The 19,646-nt window shown below is 41.0% G+C and overlaps 1 pseudogene; it reads right to left on the bottom strand.

Annotated features, from left to right (window-relative positions):
- Nucleotides 1-464: 464 nt before the first annotated feature.
- Nucleotides 465-5,139, bottom strand: LOC105809225 (annotated as a pseudogene).
- Between the last annotated feature and the right edge of the window lie 14,507 nt (nucleotides 5,140-19,646).

Genomic DNA, 19,646 nt, shown 5'->3' with positions numbered 1-19,646 from the left:
GGATTCACAGAAGAGGCAACTGAGCACTTGTTTTTGCATTCTCCTTCCCAACTGTATTTCACGCCTTTTCAAAACAAAGCCCTGGGTACCCAGATTCAAGTATGCCCCTGGGCTCGGCCACGTTGCAGGAGTCTTAGGGATCCTTGTACACTGCTTGAGTCATTCATTCACCAACGTTTAACCTCGGGATAGAAGATCTGACAGAGCAGGACTCCTTTCTCCACGGCACGTGCTGATTTCAGAGGTGGCAGCAGCCAAAGTGGAAACCACTGGGATTTTTCCTTGGAACTGGACTGCGATGAGAGGTTCCTGCCATGAGCATAACCGACTGCCTTTTCCCTGACCCTCCCCTTCCAGTTTTTGAAGATACAGTGGAAAATAATCTTCTCTTGAAGATACTTGATAACAATTCCCAAACCAAAAACACATGCTCCCAGTGCACTGTGCTTTCAGACGTTCTGGGTCTAGCTCGGCTGGTGGATGAGCTGACTGATGCGTTCACCCCGATGGCCAGGTGAGCCCATCTCCTTGAGGAACCCCACTTTATTCTTGATTGCGTGACAGGCTACTGAGAGGTGGAAAGGACACAAGAACCATGGGATCTCCTGGAAATACTTCCCCGGGAAGGCAATTTCATGAACGAGGTCTCCTAAGCAAATGACACTAAACCTCCCCAGGTGCTCTTCGATCACTGCGCTGTCAGAGGGATGGTCTTATTCTTGACCTTGGCTTGTCCATGTTTCGAGATGAGTTCCCGGAGGGACTTCCTATTTGGAAATCCCCAGGTCACATAAGGTTCCACCATGTACAGCAATTTTAGGCTCTGCGGGTGACTCTAACAAAGACGCCACTGAAAATTTTCTTTAGGCAAAGTCTTGCGATGGTCTTTTGCACCAGTGAACTCACCCCATTAACCCTTTGGATGCGTACAACAAAGGCCAAGGAACGTTTATCCAGCAATTCCGAGGCATGAGGTTTCGCTTCTAGTCGTCTGAGACTCACCCTGTCGTGTTGCTGCCACCAGGGATCATGTAGAAATGATTCCAGTCACTTAAACCTGGGCCCTTTTCCTTTCCTCCGCTCCTTCTCTGCCAAAAGTGCCTGCTTTGCCTGGGTGGCTTTGGGGGCTTGGTAAGCCTTCCTCTTTTTCAGTACATTTTCTGGAACCAAATGGATTTTTTTTCCTTTCCTCTTGCTTCGCCATCTTTCTAGTGTTGCAGCTACTGATCATCGAAATTCTCTATTCTTAAAATGACAATGTTATAGAAATGGAGAAGAGAGCATGTTAACAAGGCAGTGTGTGAGAGAAGTGGCTATGGTATGAGAGAGCAACAGGAGGGATCCTTGTGGTGATGCTCTGTGCCTTGACTGTATCAACGTTAATGTCTTGGTTGTAATATTGTAGGATAATTTACAAGATGTTACCCCTAGGGGAACCTGAGTAAAGAGTACATGGGATCTCTCTTTATTATTTCTTTCTTTCTTTCTTTCTTTCTTTCTTTCTTTCTTTCTTTCTTTCTTTCTTTCTTTCTTTTTTTTTTTATAGATTTAGAGGATACAAGTGCAGATTTGTTACATGGATATATTTCATAGTGGTGAAATCTGGGATTTTAACATACCCATCACCTGAATAATGTACATTGTATCCAATAAGGTAATTTTTCATCTCTCATTCCCTTTCCACCCTCCCACCTTTTGAAATCTCCGATGTTTATTATTCCACTCTGTATATCCATGTGTACCCGTTGTGTAGCTCCCACTTATAATGAGAACATGTGGTATTTGACTTTCTCAGTTGTTTCGCTTAGGATAATGGTCTCCAATTCATGCATCTTGCTGCAAAAGACATGATTTCATTCTTTCTTATCGCTGAGTAGTACTCCATGGTTCATATATACATCATATTTTCTTTATCTAGTCATCTGTTGATAGACACAGAGGTTGATTCCGTGACTTATCTATTGTGAATAGTGCTGCGATAAACATATAAATGCAGGTGTCTTTTTAATGTACTGATGTGTTTTCCTTTGGGTAGATACCCAATAGTGGGATTGCTGGATCAAAGGGTATATCTACTTTTAGTTCTTTGAGAAATCTCCGTACTGTTTTCTTTAGAGATTGTACTAATTTACATGCCCACCAACAGTATATAAACATTCCTTTGCTCTGCATCCTTGACAACATCTGTTGTTTTTTGACTTTTTAATAATAGCTATTCTGACTGGTGTAAGATGGTATCTCATGGTTTTAATTTGCATTTCTCTGATGATTAGTGATGTTGAGCATTTTTCATATGTTTTTTGGCTGCTTGTATGTCTTCTTTTAAAAAATGTTCATGTCCTTTGCCCACTTTTTGATGAAGTTAGTTTTTTTTTTCTTGTTGAGTTTTTTGTATTCCTTATAGATTCTGGATATTAGTCCTTGGATGCGTAGTTTGTACATATTTTCTCCCATTCTATAGGTTGTCTGCTTACTCTGTTGATTATTTATTTTGCTGTGCAGAAACTTTTTAGTTTAATTAAGTCCGATTGGTCTATTTTTGATTTTGTTGCTTGTGCTTTTGAGGTCTTATTCATAAATTCTTTGCCTAAGCCAATGTCCCAAAGAGTTTTTCCTAGGTTTTCTTCAAGGAGTTTTACAGCTTCCAGTCTTGCATTTAAGTCTTTAATCCATCTTGAGTTAGTTCTTGTATATGGTGAAAGAAAGGAGTCCAGTTTCATTCTTCTGCATATAGCTATCCAATATTCCCATCACCATTGACTGAATATGGTGTTCTTTCCCCAGTGCATATTTTTGTTGACTTTGTGGAAGATCAGTTGACTGTATGTATGTGGCTTTATTTCTGATTTCTCTATTCTGTTCCATGGATCAATGTATCTGTTTTTATACCAGTAACATGCTGTTTTGGTTTCTATAGCCTTGTAATATAATTTGAAGTCGGGTAATGTGATACCTCCTGCTTTGTTCTTTTGCTTAGGATTGCTTTGGCTATTTGAGCTTTTTTTTTGGTTCCATATGAATTTTAGGATTAGTTTTTCTAATTCTGTGAAAAATGACATTGGTATTTTAATAGGAATTGCATTGAATCTGTAGATTGCTTTGGGCAGTATGGTCATTTTAACAATATTGATTCTTCCAATCCATGAGCATGGGATGTTTTTTCATTTACTTGTGTCATCGACAATTTCTTTCATCGGTGATTTGTAATTCTCTTTGTAGTGATCTTTCACCTTCTTGGTTAAATACATTCCTACGTGTTTATTTTTTTTTTTTGTAGCTATCATAAATGAAATTGAGTTCTTGATTTGGTTTTCTGCTTGATGTTGTTGGTGTATACAAGTACATGTAAATCTACAATGTTCTCAATATTTAAAAAAATTTAATTAAAAAAAATAAGGGGTAGAGGTGCTCCCAGGTATATAACTAAGAGGAATGAGTACTTATGTCCACCAAACACATAGTGGTAATATTTCTAATAACTCCAGTATGGAAACAACCCAAACTTCCATCAAGAAGAAAATGGACAAAACTATGGTATATTCATACAGTGGGATTTCACTCAGCAACAGAAATAAATGGACTACTGATGCATACAACAATATGGATGAATCTCACAGATGTTATATTGTATAAAAAGGCAAACACAAAAAACATATTGTATAATTCAATTTATATGAAGTTGTAGAGCAGGCTTGGTCGCTTGGAGCTGAGGTGGGAGAAATTGACTGGAAAGGGGCACAAGGAAAATTTCTGGGGTCATGGAAATTTTCTTGGACAGGATGATGGTTACAGGGTATAAACATAGGTAAAAATTTGTCATGTTTGATGTAAATTTTAAATCATTTTTTTTAGAAAGAAAAGGGGGACCTCCCTGTTACACTTAAAGAATTCACCCTCACCAAACTTCCATCCAAACCTCCTATAAAACCCACCCCTCTCCCCTTCCTAGGGGTGTATTAGGCACATAGCCTTTGCCAGACCCCTGGGGAGATAAAGGAATGAAATGGAAAAGGGGAACTTACTTTCCTTATACCTCCTGATAAGGACTAAACTTATCCCTCCCAGTTGTTCCCTAGAGAGATAATGGAATGCAAGAGGGGAACTGACTTTCCTTATCCCTCTGGGTTGTTTGAAAAGTATTTATTCCTCCCAGAAAAACCTTCTATAAAACCCAAGGCTCTCCCCTTTTCTCTCTTGGACGCCTTTTTCGCCTTTTTCGGCTTCCACCCATCTGCACTGAGATGCTAAAAATAAACAGCATTTTTGCTATGACTGAGGTTTCGTGTTTGTGTCTCTCTTTCAGCTCAAGACCTAACACTGCCTCACTGCAAAAGTTTGAAAATATCTAGAACTGTGGTTGTCAAATTTTAGTGTATCATTATCACCTGGTGGGCTTCTTAAAACAGATTGGTGGGCTCCACCTCCAGAGTCTCTGATTCAGTAGGTCTGAAGTGGAGCCTGAGAATTTGCATTTCTAATAAGTTTTCAGGGGGTGCTGAAGCTGCTGGTCCAGGGACCACCCTTGGAGAGCTGCTAGAGTCTATAGTAGACCAACACTGGTACAGATGGCATCCCAGAGAGAGAAGAGACTTGTCTAAGGTCACACAAGCCATCAGGCAGATATAGGCCTTGAGCTTGCTTCCAGACTCTTTTCCCCAGGCCTTCAAGGCCTGGGTCAGGCCTTTCCTATTCTTCCAAGACTGCCTTCACCTCCCACCCAGGAGTAGTGCTTCTTTGTTTTCCTATAGCCCTTAGTTATAATGTCTGGGCAGGAAGGGACAACATAGCCTCATGGATCCAGTCTTTTCTCCCCATTTTATAGAGTGAGAAACTGAGGCCCAAGAGTCCAAGGGACTTGCCTATTGTGACAGTGTTAGAACTTGGCCTAAAACTGTCTCCTGCCTCTGCCCAGACCTGTACAGTTTACCATGGAGCTTTCTTACTATCTCAGTTGCTTTGCTTCCAATCCTCTGCCCAAAGAACACCCCCCCCACCACCATGTGCATATTTGTGCACAGGTGATAGCTCCTGAAGCTTTTAGTCAATATATTTCATGTCTCCTCCAAAAAAAACAAAACAAAAAAAAGATCTTAAGGAAATGGGCCACATTGTACCTGGATCTCTTTCTAAAGCTGACATGGAGGGCTTCAAGCCTGTTGCTCTCTGAGCAAGTTCTTTCCCTCCTTGCCTTTTCCAGGGGCCTTGATTGTTCTCTCTTGACCTAGACCAGACCCTACCTTCACTCTTCTCTCCCCACTGTCCCTTCAATGGTCTAGAACACAAAGCTGAATAGGTCACTTCCTTGCTTGAAACCTCACTCTGTCTCCACCTTGCAAAGGAAGCCAAAATTCCTTAGGCCAGGGGCATTCATGGCTCTTCACTGTTTGACTTGTCTTATCTTCCACTATCCATTATAATGTGTCTTCCCCAAGTACTTTAAGTTCCAGGCATATTAGACCTGGCATCCCTCAACTTCCCAGACTTGCTCCTGCATACGTGCCGTTGTAATAATAATTATAATTAATGTTTACTGAGCGTTTACTTTTGACACTGTTAAGTGTGCTTTACAGTTATTACCTCATGTTATATTCACAACATCTCTGAGGCAAGGGCAATTATTACAGATGAGGAAACTAGGGCACAGAGAGGCTAAGTAACTTGCCCACGGTCACACAGCTTGGAGCAATAGAGGTAAGATTCTAATGTTTCCTCAAACTCAGAATAGCAAATATATTATTTTTATTCTTGCCTCACTCTGCTCATCTTGTTATGTTCCTCTCTTACCGCTGGCACCACTATTCACTTATTTTCCCAGAATAAGAACCTGGATATTTTCCCCTGACAATTCCCTCTCCCTTGCCCTGTCCCTGTGTCCAATCTCCTGCCCTCTATACTGCACCCTAACTAGCTTTTTGATGCCATGTCTACTTTACTCCTCCTCTGCTGCTGGGACTGTTGCCTCTAGGGAGTGGCCTCCTCACTAGATCTACCGTCTGCTTTCTGTCTTCTGCTACCAATAACCTGCCAGAAATCCCTACCCGCCTCTCACTTTCTTTGTTCAGCTTCTCAATTCCTACCTGAGTTGGTCTCACATTCTCTGCAAGGCACGGGTGATCTTATCCAGTTCAGTGACTAATTACTGCCTATTTACTCATGACTCCTATGTTTATCTCTATAGTTCCTGAGAAAAAAACTTCTGAGGAATGCAAGTCCTTTCAATTATCAGGCCCAGAGAGACATTAAGATGAGACCACAGTCATATCCTACTCTCCCTGTTTGAGCTATGTATTCATCTCTTGAAAGTGCTTGCTATTGCCACAAGTGGCTATAAATTAACCTAAGAATGCCATACCAGACACTAAAACCCACACCCTATAGCTTAACAATAAATGTTATTTCTGCAAACCAGTGAGAATTCCTGACAAACAACTTCAAACCAGCCCACTCCCTTTCCCTCTTTTTTGCCTTTAAAAATCCTTGGAACTGCTGCTAATCAAAGTGTATATTCAGGGAAACTGGAATCTATGCTCCTGGGTTGCAATACTTCAGCTTGGCTTACATAAACTCTCTACTTATATGAATTTTGCCTCAGCTGCTCCCTTGATACTTCCACCTGCATATCAAATAGGGTTCTTAAAGTTTACTCAGTCAAAGCAGAACTCTTGATTTTTCTCCTAAACCCTTTTCTCCCTCTGCTGTCCTCACCTGAGTAAATGAATGATACAACTGTTTACCCAATTGTTCAGATCCCCCAAATCAGGGAACCATCATTCCTCTTCTCTCACTCCTACATCCAATCCATCCATGAGGGCTGTCGAGTCTACTTTCAAAGAAGATTCCAAACACAATGACTTCTTACTTCCTACAGGCCATCACCTAATCTGAGATACTATCACCTCTGGCCAGGACAATTGAAATAACCTCCCAACAGATCCATCTGCCCCCACTCTTGCTCTTCTACAGTCCATTCTTCACATAGCAGCCAGAGAAATCTTTTAAAAATGTGCATTAGGGTATATTGCTCCCTTGCTTTAAACCCCTCCAGTGGTTTTTTTGTCACACTCAGAATGAAATTAAGAACTGTACAATGGCCAACCAGGCCCTGTGTGATCTGGTCCTTGCTTACCTCTGATTTCACCTCTTACTATCCTTCCCCTGGCTTACTGTGCTCCAGCCATATTGCCCTTATTTCTGTTCCATTAATATCCCAAGCTCATTCCAGAACAGGCCTTTAACTGTTCCACTGTCTGGCGTCATCTTAGCTCACAGCAACCTCAAACTCCTGGGCTCAAGAGATCCTCCTGCCTCAGCCTCCCGAGTAGCTGGGACTACAGGCATGCGCCACCATGCCTGGCTAGTTTTTTCTATATAATTTTAGTTGTCCAATTAATTTCTTTCTATTTTTAGTAGAGACGGGGTCTCGCTCTTGCTCAGGCTGGTTTCGAACTCCTGAGCTCAAACAATCCGCCCGCCTCGGCTTCCCAGAGAGCTAGGATTACAGGCGTGAGCCACCACACCCGGCCTGTCTGTCTGATTTTGTTATCACAATAATGCTGGCCTCATAGAATGAGTTGGGGAATGTACCATCCTCTTCTATTTTTTAAAAGGGTTTGTGGATGATTGGTTTTAATTCTTTAAATGTTTGGTAGACTTCACTACTAAAAGCATCCGGTCCTGGGCTTTTCTTTGTGAGAAGCTTTTTGAATATAACAAGTAAAGAGAATCTAATCACTTGTTATAGGTATATTCAGAATTTCGATTTCTTCTCAAGTCATTTTCTAGTAATTTGTGTTTTTGTAAGAATTTGTCCATTTCATCTAGGTTATCTAATTTATTGTCATGCAAATTTTTATAGTGTACTCTTATAATTCTTTTTATTTCTGTAAGCTTAGTATTAACACATTTCCTTTCAGTCCTGATTTTAGTCATCTGAATCTTCTCTTTTTCATTCTTGATCAGTTTAGCTAATGCTTTGTCAATTTTGTTGAGTTTTTCAAAAATCCAACTTTGGTTTTTGTTCTATTCTCTTTTTAAATTTATTTTTGCTCCAATACTTACCCTTTCCTTCTTTCTACTTTCTTTGTGTTTATTTTTCTTTTTTTGTTCTAGTTTCTTAAGATGGAATGTAAAGTTTTTCATTTGAGATTTTTCTTCTTTTTTTAATATAGGCATTTACAGCTGTAAATTTCTCTTTAAGCAGTGCTTTAGCTGCTTCCCATAAGTTTTGCTATGTTGTATTTTTGTTTTCACTCATATCAAAGTATTTTCTAATTTCTCTTGTAATTTATTCTTTGACCTCTTCTTGTTAAGTAATGTGGTATTAAATTTCCACATATTTTTGTGATTTTCCAAAATTTCCTTTTTACTCATTTCTAATTCCATTCTATTGTTGCCAGAGGACATATTTTGTATGGCTTTAATCCTTTTAAATTTATTGTTTTTTTGCAATATGTAGTTAGATAGACAGATGGACAGATAGAGGATATGCTGGAATGAGATTCTCTCCTCCTCCCAGGTTTTATTTTTCTCTCTGTTATTGTTTATTTTATGAATTTTCACTACTAATTATGAAAGGTATCTTTTTTCTCATGTGTAACCATTGAAGTCTCTGCTCGCTTATCTTAGTGGTCACCTAATAATGGGACAAAGATTTACTTAAATGCCTGGAACCAGTAAGTGACCAGTGTTTGCCGAGGGGCTCTGTGTACATGTTGAAGCATGCTTTCAACCCTCAGCCAGGCAGTTCACAACTTCACCTTAGCCTTTACTTCCTGCTTCTATAGAGCCTTAATGACAGCCAGAGGTGTCAGGTCTTTCGTGAGCTTGTGCACAGCCCTATACATGTGTGTGTCCTTCTAGATGATCCAATAGTCATTCAGCAATAGATTGCTTAATTTCCACGACTTTGTGAAGTGGTGAGTATTTCTGTTAGAATGGATCTCTAATTTTATACCACTGTGGTCTGAGAAGATACATGGTATAATTTATATTCTTTTAAATTTTTTGAGATCTGATTTGTGGCCTAGGATGTGATCGATTTTGGAGAAAGTTCCATGAGCTGATGAGAAGAATGTACATTTGGCTTTATTTGGGTGGAATGTTCTGTAGATGTCTGTTAGATCCATTTGTTCTAGACCTCTGTTTAAGTCCATTGTTTCTTTGCTTATTTTCTGCTTGGAGGATCTGTCCAGTTGAGTCAGAGGGGTGTTGAAATCCCCAACTGCTATGGCATTACTGTTTATCAAGTTATTGAGATCAAACAGAGTTTTATTTATGTATTTGGGTGCTCCTGAGTTGGGTGCATAAATATTAATAGTTGCTAAGTCTTCTTGTTGGATTTTTCTTTTCGCCATCATGTAGTGATCATCTTTGTCTTTCCTTACTTTTGCTATTTTAAACTTTATGTTATCTGATGTAAGAATAGCTACCCCTGCTCTCTTTTGTCTTCCATTTACCTGGAAGTTTGTTTTCCAGCCCTTGACCTGGAGTCTGAAATTGTCTTTATGGGCTAGATGCATTTCCTGGAGACAGCAGATACTTGGCTTATAATTTTTTATCCACTTAGCCAGTCTATGTTTCTTCAATGGACAATTCAATCCATTCACATTTATTGAGAGGATTGATATTTGGGGTAGATTTCTGTTCATATTGTTGGGTAAATTCTTATTATTTTGTTTTACCTCTCAATCCATTGTGGAATCCAGGTTCTGGACTTTAGCTCTTGAGTGATTTTACTTTGGTGGGTGTCTATTACACTGGTCAGTGTATAATGCAGGTCTAAGTACTTCCTGCAGGGCAGGTCTGGTCTTTGCAAATTCCATCAGCAATTGATTGTCTGGGAAGGTCTTTATTTCTCCTTCATAGATGAAGCTTAGTTTTTCCAAGTAAAGAATTCTAGGGTGGCCATTATTCTGTTTAAGAAGATTGAGGCTAGGTACCCAGTCCCTTCTGGCTTGTAAGGTTTCAGTTGAGAAGTCTGCGGTTAGTCTGATAGGTTTTTGTTTGTAGGTTATCTGCTGTTTTCGTCTTACTACTTGAAGGATTGCCCCTTTCGTGTTTACTTTGGTCAGCCTAATAAGTATATGATGTGGTGATTGCCTTTTCACACTGAGTCTCCCAGGAGTTCTGTGTGCTTCTTGTACCTGAATATCTGGATTTCTGGCCAGGCCAGGTATGTTTTCTTCCATTATTCCAAGAACTAGATTTTCCAGCCCTTGTGTATTTTCTTCTTCTCTCTCTCTCTCTGGGATGCTTATAATTCTTACATTTGGTTTCTTACGTAATCCCACATTTCTTGTATGTTTTGTTCTTGTCTCTTGCTTCTCTGTTCTTTTTCTTCATCTGATTTATTTAGAACATAGATATTACCTTCAGGCTCTGAGATTCCTTCTTCTGTGTGATCCATTCTATTCTTCAGTCTTTCCACTGTGTTTTGTAGTTCCTTGAATGCCTCTTTCAATTCCAGTATTTCTGTTTTGTTCTTTCTTAATATTTCAATGTCTTTAGATAATTTTTCATTCATTTACTGTATTGTTCTTGTGGCTTCTTTGTGTTGGGTTTCTATTTTCTCTTCAACTCCACTGAGTTTTCTTATAATCCATATTCAGAATTTTTCCTCCATCATTTTAATCATTTCATTTAAATTGGTATCCATTGTTGAGGGTCTAATGATTTCTTTTGGGGGTGACTTTTCTCTCTGATCTTTCATGTTTCCTCGGTTCTTTCACTGATTCTTTCTCACCAGGCTACTTGATTGAGAACTAGGGGTGCCAGGACTGGTTTATGGCCCTATCTCCAAGTCCCCAAAGGTCGTTCCTTGACAGTGCTGGGGAGAGGCACACTGGTCCTGTATTGCCTTAGAGTATTTTAGGAAGTTGGTTTACTTCCGACCTGTTGTCTTCACCTCTTACCAATGGAGATTAGTGAGTTTTGTCCCACAGCTTAAGCTCCCAGGTGGTGGGTCACACTTGTGCATATGACTCTACTGCTCTCTAACAGCTTGAGATGTAAGGCATTGTGTTAAGCTATGGGGTTACCCTCTCTGTCATTGATTGTATTTCATGTGGAGGAGCCAGTTATTGAGGTAATCTGACGTCTCTGTGTTAGGTTCTGGTCCCTCAGATAGGGTATACAAATGTCCTGCTCTTTGGGAAGGGTCTTGCCACTCCTGAGGATTTCTTGTATCCTTTCCCCCCTTAAGGTGGGGGTACAGGCAAGATAGATCATAGCTGGTGCCTGCAAGCCTGGGTGTGTGTGCTTCTGTGGTTGCTTGATCTGCCACTAGGGGGAGCCGCTAATATGTTATGCAGGGCTCTTTCATCACAATTTCGAGGCTGCTCCTAATGGGAGGTGGCCGTCCACCCCTGGAGAACTAGTGTTGGGGAAAGCACTCAAGATTTGCCCACGACAGCGGCCTGGCTAGCTGAATCAATAGGTTGTGGACTATTTTTTAGCACCAAACTCCTGCAGGTTCATACCAGCCGCACAGAGAAAGCTGGTTTTCTCACTTCTCCCCAGCTCCAAGGGTGGATCCCGCCGCGCCCTGTGCAAAAGTCCCCCGCTGGGAGAGGGGTACTGCCAGAGACCTCAGCCACTAGCTCTGGGGGCGACCACTCAGGATTTGGCAGATGCCAGTTTGGCAGGCTGAATCAACAGGACACCAACTGTCCCCTCTACATCACAGTCCCACACTCTCAAGTCTGCCTAGCAGGGGGTCCTGCTCTTTCTGTCCTGCCCTGAGCCAGGTAAATCATCAGCAGTTTCCAGGGGTAGAGCCCCCTTTTTAGCATTCACCTCCTTTGTTCTGTTCCCGCTGACCACCAGAGGCAAAGATGCTTGTCTCCAGACTCCCTTGCACACGTGAAGTAACCCCTCAGACAAGTCCCTTCCCCGCCCAGTGCAGTCCGAGTACAGAGCACCAGGGAGTTCAAAATGTTTCCCACTATTGTCTCCTCTCCACAGAACCTGTCGTCCCATGACAAGACTTTGCACCAACTTCAGGCACGTCCCTGCCTAGTGGGTATGGAGGTCAGTGGAGGAACTGGGCCTCCTCCTGTGGATCAGACCACACAGCACTAGGTGGCTGGGCAGATGTGGCCATCCTACACTCTATTCCCTATTGCATATCTTGCACTCTCCAGTCTTTGTGATCCTATCCCACATTCACCTTTTTTTTCCCCTGTGCTGCGTGTCCCATGCTGTTTCTCTGCAGATTCACAATGCTGTTCTGGGGTGGGGGTGGGGGAGCAATCCACTCGTGTGTAGCTGTCTGAGTTCTTCATCTCCTTCTCTGGGAGCAGAGAGCCAGGAGGTCACCACTAACCCGGCATTTTTTTTCCTCCTTAATTTTTTATATGGTGTGAGGCAGGGGATTCAGCTTCATTTTTTACATAGGTATATCCAATTGTTCCAGATCCACTTTTTAAAGAGATTATTCTTTTCCCCATTGAATTGTCTTGGCATCCTTGTTGAAAATCACTTGACCGTAAATGTGAGGGTTTATTTCTGGACTTTCAATATCTTTATACCAGTACTACACTATCTTGATTACTGTAGCTTCATAGTAAAATTTGAAATTGAGTGGTGCGAGCACTCTATTTTTGTTATTTTTTTAAAGATTATTTTGGCTATTCTGATTGCCTTGAATTTCCTTATGAATTTTAGGATCCACTTGTGAATTTCTGCGAAGGACTCATCTCGTATTCTGTTAGGGATTGTGTTGAATTTGTAGATCAATTTGGGTAGCGTTTCCATCTTAAGAATGTTAAGTCTCCCAATCCATGAACATGGAATATATTCATATTTATCAGGTCTTCACTGCTTTCTTTCATTAGTATTTGTAATTTTCAGCCTGCACTTCCTATAAATGTTTTGTTACAGTTATAACTTATTTTCTTTTGAGTGATTGTAAATGGCATTGTTTTTAAATTTTGATTTCCACATGATCATTTTTACTATAAATAAATGCAAATGATTTTCGTGTGTTGATCTTGTGTTCTATAACCTTGGTGAGTTCGTTTATTAGTTCTAATAGGTTTTTGCAGGTCTCTTAATATTTTATATGTAGATCATCATACCATATGTAAACAGGGACAATATTATTTCTTCCTTCACAATCTGCTTTCTTTATTTTTTTTTCCTTGCTTTATTGTGTTGGCTAGAACTTCCATTATTATGTGTAAGAAGAGTGGTAAGAGTGAACATTCTTGACTTGTTTTTAATCTTATGAGAAAGCATTTGATCTTTAATCATTAAATATCATGTCAACTATAGGTACAATGTAGCTCCTCTTTATCAAGTTGAGGAAGTTTCCCTGTATTCCTAGTTTCCTGAGAGGTTTTTTTTTTATCATTAATGGGTATTGAATTTTGTTGAATGGTATTGCTGCATTAATTAATATGACCATACAATTTATCTTAAATATATTGATATTACATTGATTGATTTTTCAAATATCTAAAGAGCCTTGAAGATCTAAAATAAATCCTACTTGATTGTGGTGTATTATTCTTTTTATAGACTGCTATGGTCTGAATGTTTGTGTTCCTCCAAAATTCATATGGTGTAACCTAATCACCAAGGTGATGATATTAGGTGGAGGGGACCTTTTGGAGGTTATTAGTGCCCTTATAAAAGACCCCAGAGAGCTAGCTATCCCCTTCAACCATGTGCCATCCTTCAGTCAGAAAGCAGGCTATCAACAGACAGTGAATTTGCTGGTGTGTCGATCTTGTACTTCTCAGACTCCAGAACTGTGAAAAATAAATTTCTGTTTTTCATAAACTACCCAGTTTATGACATTTTGTTATAGCTGCCTGAATGGACTAAGACATGGACTGTTGGGTTAGATTTACTTAAATTTGAATGAGGAATTCTGCATCTAATTTCATGAGATATTGGTCTGTAGTTTCTTGATTTGCATTGTCTTTAACTGGTTTTAGTGTTAAGATAATACTAGCTTTATAGAATGAGCTGAGAAGTATTTTCTCCTCTTCTACTTTTTTTGGAGAGTTTGTATAAAATTGGTGTTAATTCTACTTTAAATGTTTGGAAGAATTCTCCAGTGAAACCACGTGGGCCTGTAGATTTTTCTTTCAGGCTCTTTTTAGTCACTAATTTAATTTCTTTAATAGCTATAGGAATACTCAGAATGAACATTTAATCTTCATTGAGTTTTTTTTTTTTTTTGAGACAGAGTCTCGCTTTGTTGCCTGGGCTAGAGTGAGTGCCGTGGCGTCAGCCTAGCTCACAGCAACCTCAAACTCCTGGGCTCAAGCGATCCTCCTGCCTCAGCCTCCCAAGTAGCTGGGACTACAGGCATGAGCCACCATGCCTGGCTAATTTTTTCTATATATGTTTTTAGTTGTTTGGCTAATTTCTTTCTATTTATAGTAGAGACGGGGTCTCACTCTTGCTCAGGCTGGTCTCGAACTCCTAAGCTCAAGCAATCCCCCCGCCTTGGCCTCCCACAGTCCTAGGATTACAGGCATGAGCCACTGCGCCTAGCCTAGAATCTTTATTTAAACAATATCTCCAGATGATTTGTATGCACAGTGAAGTCTGAGAAATGCTGTTTAGGTGCTGGGGATATAGTAGTGAACAAGACAGACAAGGCCCCTGATTCTCACAGAACTTACATTCTAGTGGGAAGAGACAATACAACATACCTGTAATCAAATAAATAAATAAGACAATTTTGGATGGTGATAAGACTGTGAAGACAATAAAAAGTACAGGATGGCTTCTTCACTCGCATGGATGGTGCTTAAGCTGGGGTCACAGATAAACTAGGAGAACCCAAACTGGGATGGTTAGAACCACTGGGGACTAGCTGGGCATCTCTCTCTTCATGTGACCTCTCTACATGGCTAGCATGAGCTTCTTCACAGCATGGTGATCTTAGGGTAGTCAGACTTACATGGTGGCTGGCTTCCCCCAGAACAAATATTTCAAGAGACTAATGAGGAAACTCATTAGTCCAACAGATAGTTAACACCTACTCTGTGCCAGGAACTGTTCCAGGTTCTTGTTACAAGTATTCTTCTGAGCTAGCCTCTGAAGTCATGCAGCATTAATTCTGCCACATTCTATTGGTTACAAGACAGTTATAGGAACAGTTCAGCTACAAGGAGATGGACTACATAGGATGTGAATAATGGTGGTGTGATTCCTTGAGGAGTCATCTTTGAAAACTAGCTGCCATAGTAGGTAATGTTTCAGCTGAGACCTGAGTGGGTACAAAGGAGCCAACCATGTAAAGTTCTTGGAAAAAAGAACTGTAGGCAGAAGGAACAGCCTGCTAAGGCCCTGAGACAGGAGCAAGCTTGAAATATTCAAGAGATATAATGAGGACAATGTTGTTAGAGCATAGTGCATAAAGGGAAGAGTAATACAAGATGAAACTGGACAGGTAAGCAGAGGCCACATTATAGGTGAGGAATTTGGATTTCACTCTAATCATAAAGGTATGGAATTGGAGGATTTAACACAGGGGAACGATGTGGCCTATTTTCTACTTTGAAAGAGACCTACAACATTCTGTAAGTCAATTGTCCTGGACTCTTCAAAAATGTCGATTTCTTGAAAGACAAAAAAGTAGGGGGAGGAATTAAAGAAGACTGAAGGGACATGACACATACAGTTTGTGAACCTTAATGGGTTTCCAGATGGAAAATAAAGATGGAAATCTAAAAAGCACATTTTTTAACATCTAGGAAAATTAGAATGTAGAATGCATATTAGTTAACGTTGAATCAACATTTAGTTTCTTAAGTGTGATAATACCACTGTGGTCATATAGGAGACTGTTCATGTTTTGGAGATACAGGCTGAAGTATTTATGAGTAAAATTTCATGATGTCTGCAATTAACTCTTCAAATGGTTTGGCAAAATGTGTGTGTGTGTGCGTGTGTGTGTGTGTGTGTGTGTGTGTGTACGTGCCCGCACGCAAGTGAAAATAGATGGAATACAGGTAGGTATTAATTGCACTATTTATTCAACTTTTCTGTTTATTTGAAATTTTCCAGAATTAAAATTTTTTGGGAAAAGGGACCTGTAAGTTGCCCTCTCTGGTGCTTAGCATATGATAGATTGTCAATAAATATTCCCGAGGAGGAGGTCTGCAAGGCTGATCTGACTGTGGATGACATTGAAGTGCAGAGGAGCGTAATCTGGCACTACTTTAACCTCCATCTTTCCTTCAGGGTGGTTGAGTGGCTGAGTTTGAAAAGTATTAAGTCCTTTCTAATCATGAAGTATGGAGGTCCCACATGCTGAGCTCACAGATATTACCATCTATTTATTTTTATTAAAAAAAAATAGAAACAGGGTCTTGCTCTTGCTCAGGCTGGTCTCGAACTCCTGACCTCGAGCGATCCTCCCGCCTCGGCCTCCCAGAGTGCTAGGATTACAGGCATGAGCCACCACATCCAGCCTATTACCATCTATTTAATGAGTGCAACTGTATGCCTCTGCACCAAAGGAAGGGGGGCAGCTCTGTCTCTTGGATGAACAGGAGAAAGTGACAAAATATCAGGGACCCAAAATTCTGGTGGTTAAGGAAGGCAGTAGAAGAGCTGGTGCTAAAACAGCAGAGACACCAAAAACTCCCTCCTTCAACTGGAAAAGATGTAACAACCTGAGTCTCCTTGGACGGATAGTAGGACCACCATTAAGGCTGGGCTCCAAGGACAACAAAGTTCAATTGTTTCGAATCCGCACAAATTAATCATTCTGCTCGTACTTGAACACCACCAGGATTGAAAAACTCACTTTCTCTCAAGGCAGCCTATTAGTTCCCCCTTCAGGGGACTCTGATTTTAGGAAGTTCTACCTTATACTGAACTGGAATCTTTTTTCTGGTCTGCTCCCTCTGATCCAATATAGTTCCTCATAAGTCTGAAGACAGAAACTCATTCTCCTGTGGCTTCTCTGCTTCAGGATAAACAGCCTGTACTCCTCAGACCCTTTTTCTTTGAGACCTGGATTCCTACCTTTCCCCAGCCTGTTTACTGTCTTACACTTACTGTCCATTCCTAGTTTGTCTATAGTGCGTTAAGGTGTACGGTGCTCAGAACTGAACCCCAATCTGTTGGCAAGCTTTATCACCGCCCTCCAGTTTAGATTCCAGATATCTGTAAAAATTCAAATGCACTGGACCAAGCCCATCCTTGGATGCTTCCAATAGCCATGGCTAAAAGGAAGCAATACATCAACTGGCTTTCTCATTAATCCCAAGACCTAACCGGGTGAGAAGGAAGTACTGAAACAAGAGGGCGGTCACAATCAGCATGAATGCTTCAGATGCCTTTAGCCCGCCTCTTTCCCACAAGGCGGATCTGGGGAAACAGGAAGTAGTGGCAGCATCGCGCATGCGTCTGTCGCATAGCTCTAGCGCGCCGCGGCCCCACCCACTCGCCCAGCAGCACTTCCTGGATTGATCTGAGGGGTCCAGAGGCTTCGTGACGCACAGGGCTGCAATCTCCTTCCCGTCTGTGGAGTGTAGGATAGGGGATGGACCTCAGTGCCAGCCACAGGCAGTGAATTGCCTTGCGGGCGGGGCAGGCTCACCCGTAGTGTGTGAATTCCCGCCCCTTCCTCCCCACTGAGTTCTGTTTGCTTAGCGCCTCTCCTTGATTGTCATGCCTGTTGTAGCGCTGTTCATGCTTAGAAGAGTGGAGAGATGCAGAAGGAACTCTAGTTTCCCACTCTGACCCAGAATCCTCTGGTTAAGAAGGAAAGACTGTGCAAGAAGCGACTCCAGTTAGAAAGGAACAATTTATGCATTGGCCTCTGTGCTTTATCTGCTTGAGTTTTCCCACCAGTCAGTCACAAATATTTATGGGGCACATAAAAGAAGAGAGAAATAAGGAAGACTTGGTTTCTTCTTTCCAACAGTTCACAGCCAGGCATAGAGGGACTGAGTCGATTATTATACAGTATAATCAATGTTCTTAAACACGGATTAACTAAGTTTAGGAGGAAGAAAAAGAACAGAGGGCCTTGTGAGTGAATCAAATCAGCTCTCTGCTGTCTCTCTGCGCTGTCCCTCCCTCTCTACCTAGCTGACAGGCTACCTGCTGAGCTCTGTTTCCACAACATCTCAGAGGAGCCCAGCCGACAAAAGGAAATGTAAATTTTTTACAGTTGCTAGACCCTTGGACTAAAACTACCTTTTAGCATCTGTTTCTATAGCCTGGAGTGGTTCCTGAGAAGCTCCTGGATGACAGCATGGGGGACAATCTCCAGACACCACTCCCAGCCCCAAATCATGTCTTCAGGGCAAGGTCACTTTATCCCTAAAGCTAAGGTAAGGGATGCAGCGGTTTCACACAGCACATTCTGTTACCTGCTTGCAGTTAAGAAGAGAAGGAGCAAATAGGAGAATTCACAAAAATTTACTATTTTTCTCTTAGTCCCCATAAAAGCAACAAGCCACTTGGCCTAGCTGCTGGCATCTCCCTTCTCTTTCTTTGGGATGCCATGCCATCTCTCTGCTCTCTTCCACCGTTTCTCTCCCTCTCTCTCTCTCTCTCTCTCTCTCTCTCTGTCTCTCTCTACTTCTAAAAGATAAAATAAACTTTTTTACTTTTATGTCTTAATCTCTGCATGAGAAATCTTTCTCCACCTGCGCCATGAGCACCTACTAAGCTTTCCACCCTAACAGGAAGCAGCTTATTTACTCTGAGAAATTTGGGGAAGATTTCACATTTCGGAGGATATTTGCAGTGGGTTTTGAAACTGAGCTTTCCAGGCATAGAAGCATGGATAGAGAATGCTGGTATACTGAGGGAAAGTCATGTGCAAAGGGGAGAAATGAATGAAAGGACATAGCAAATGGATGATAACTTGTAATTGCCATGAATTAGGGAATATGTTAAAGGGAGAGGGAAGAGGATAAAAGGGGTGAGCATAGACAGGAAGTTTGTGATATAATTTTGATGCTACACTTAGAAGTTGGCCTTATTCTGTTGATGATTCAGAATCATTACATAAATTCTTATCAGAAAAGTGACACTAACAGAAGTGTAGAGGATGAATAGGAAGTTGAAACTGAACTTGTGAAAGGAAATTTTGTTAAATAAAAAATTAAATAAAGGAAACAAAAATGGAAATATATACATTATAAATACATGAAAACAGGAGAGTAGAGAATGTATGTCTAAAGAACTAAATTTTAGTCACAGGTTGCCTTGGCTGACCTAACCCCTCACTGTGTAGACCCTGAGCAGATGGTGGAAGTGGCTCTGGTAAATTTTTTTTTTTGAGACAGGGTCTCACTCTGTTGCCTGGGGCTAGAGTGCATTGCACTTCAACCTCAGACTCCTGGGCTCAAGCAATCTTCCTGCCTCAGCCTCACTAGCAGCTGGGACTACAGGTGTGCACTACCATGCCAGGATAATTTTTCCATTTTTTGTAGAGACAGAGTCTCACTCTTGCTCGGACTGGTCTTGAACTCCTGGCCTCAAGCAATCCTCCCACCTCAGTCTCCCAAAGTCCTAGGATTACAGACATGAGCCACAGCACCTGGCTGGCTCTGATAGATTTTGGTTCAGACAACCAATGCATATTGAGAAATTATTATATGTCTGGGAACATGCTATGCAATTTTACATAATTAGATGATTTCCATTTGGTTTTTGGATAT

This window comes from Propithecus coquereli, unplaced genomic scaffold (genome assembly GCF_000956105.1).
Source record: "Propithecus coquereli isolate 6110/MARCELLA unplaced genomic scaffold, Pcoq_1.0 Scaffold101, whole genome shotgun sequence".
Taxonomy (NCBI): Eukaryota; Metazoa; Chordata; class Mammalia; order Primates; family Indriidae; genus Propithecus; species Propithecus coquereli.
Note: the sequence above shows the minus strand (reverse complement) of the source record. Positions and strands in the feature narration are given on the sequence as shown.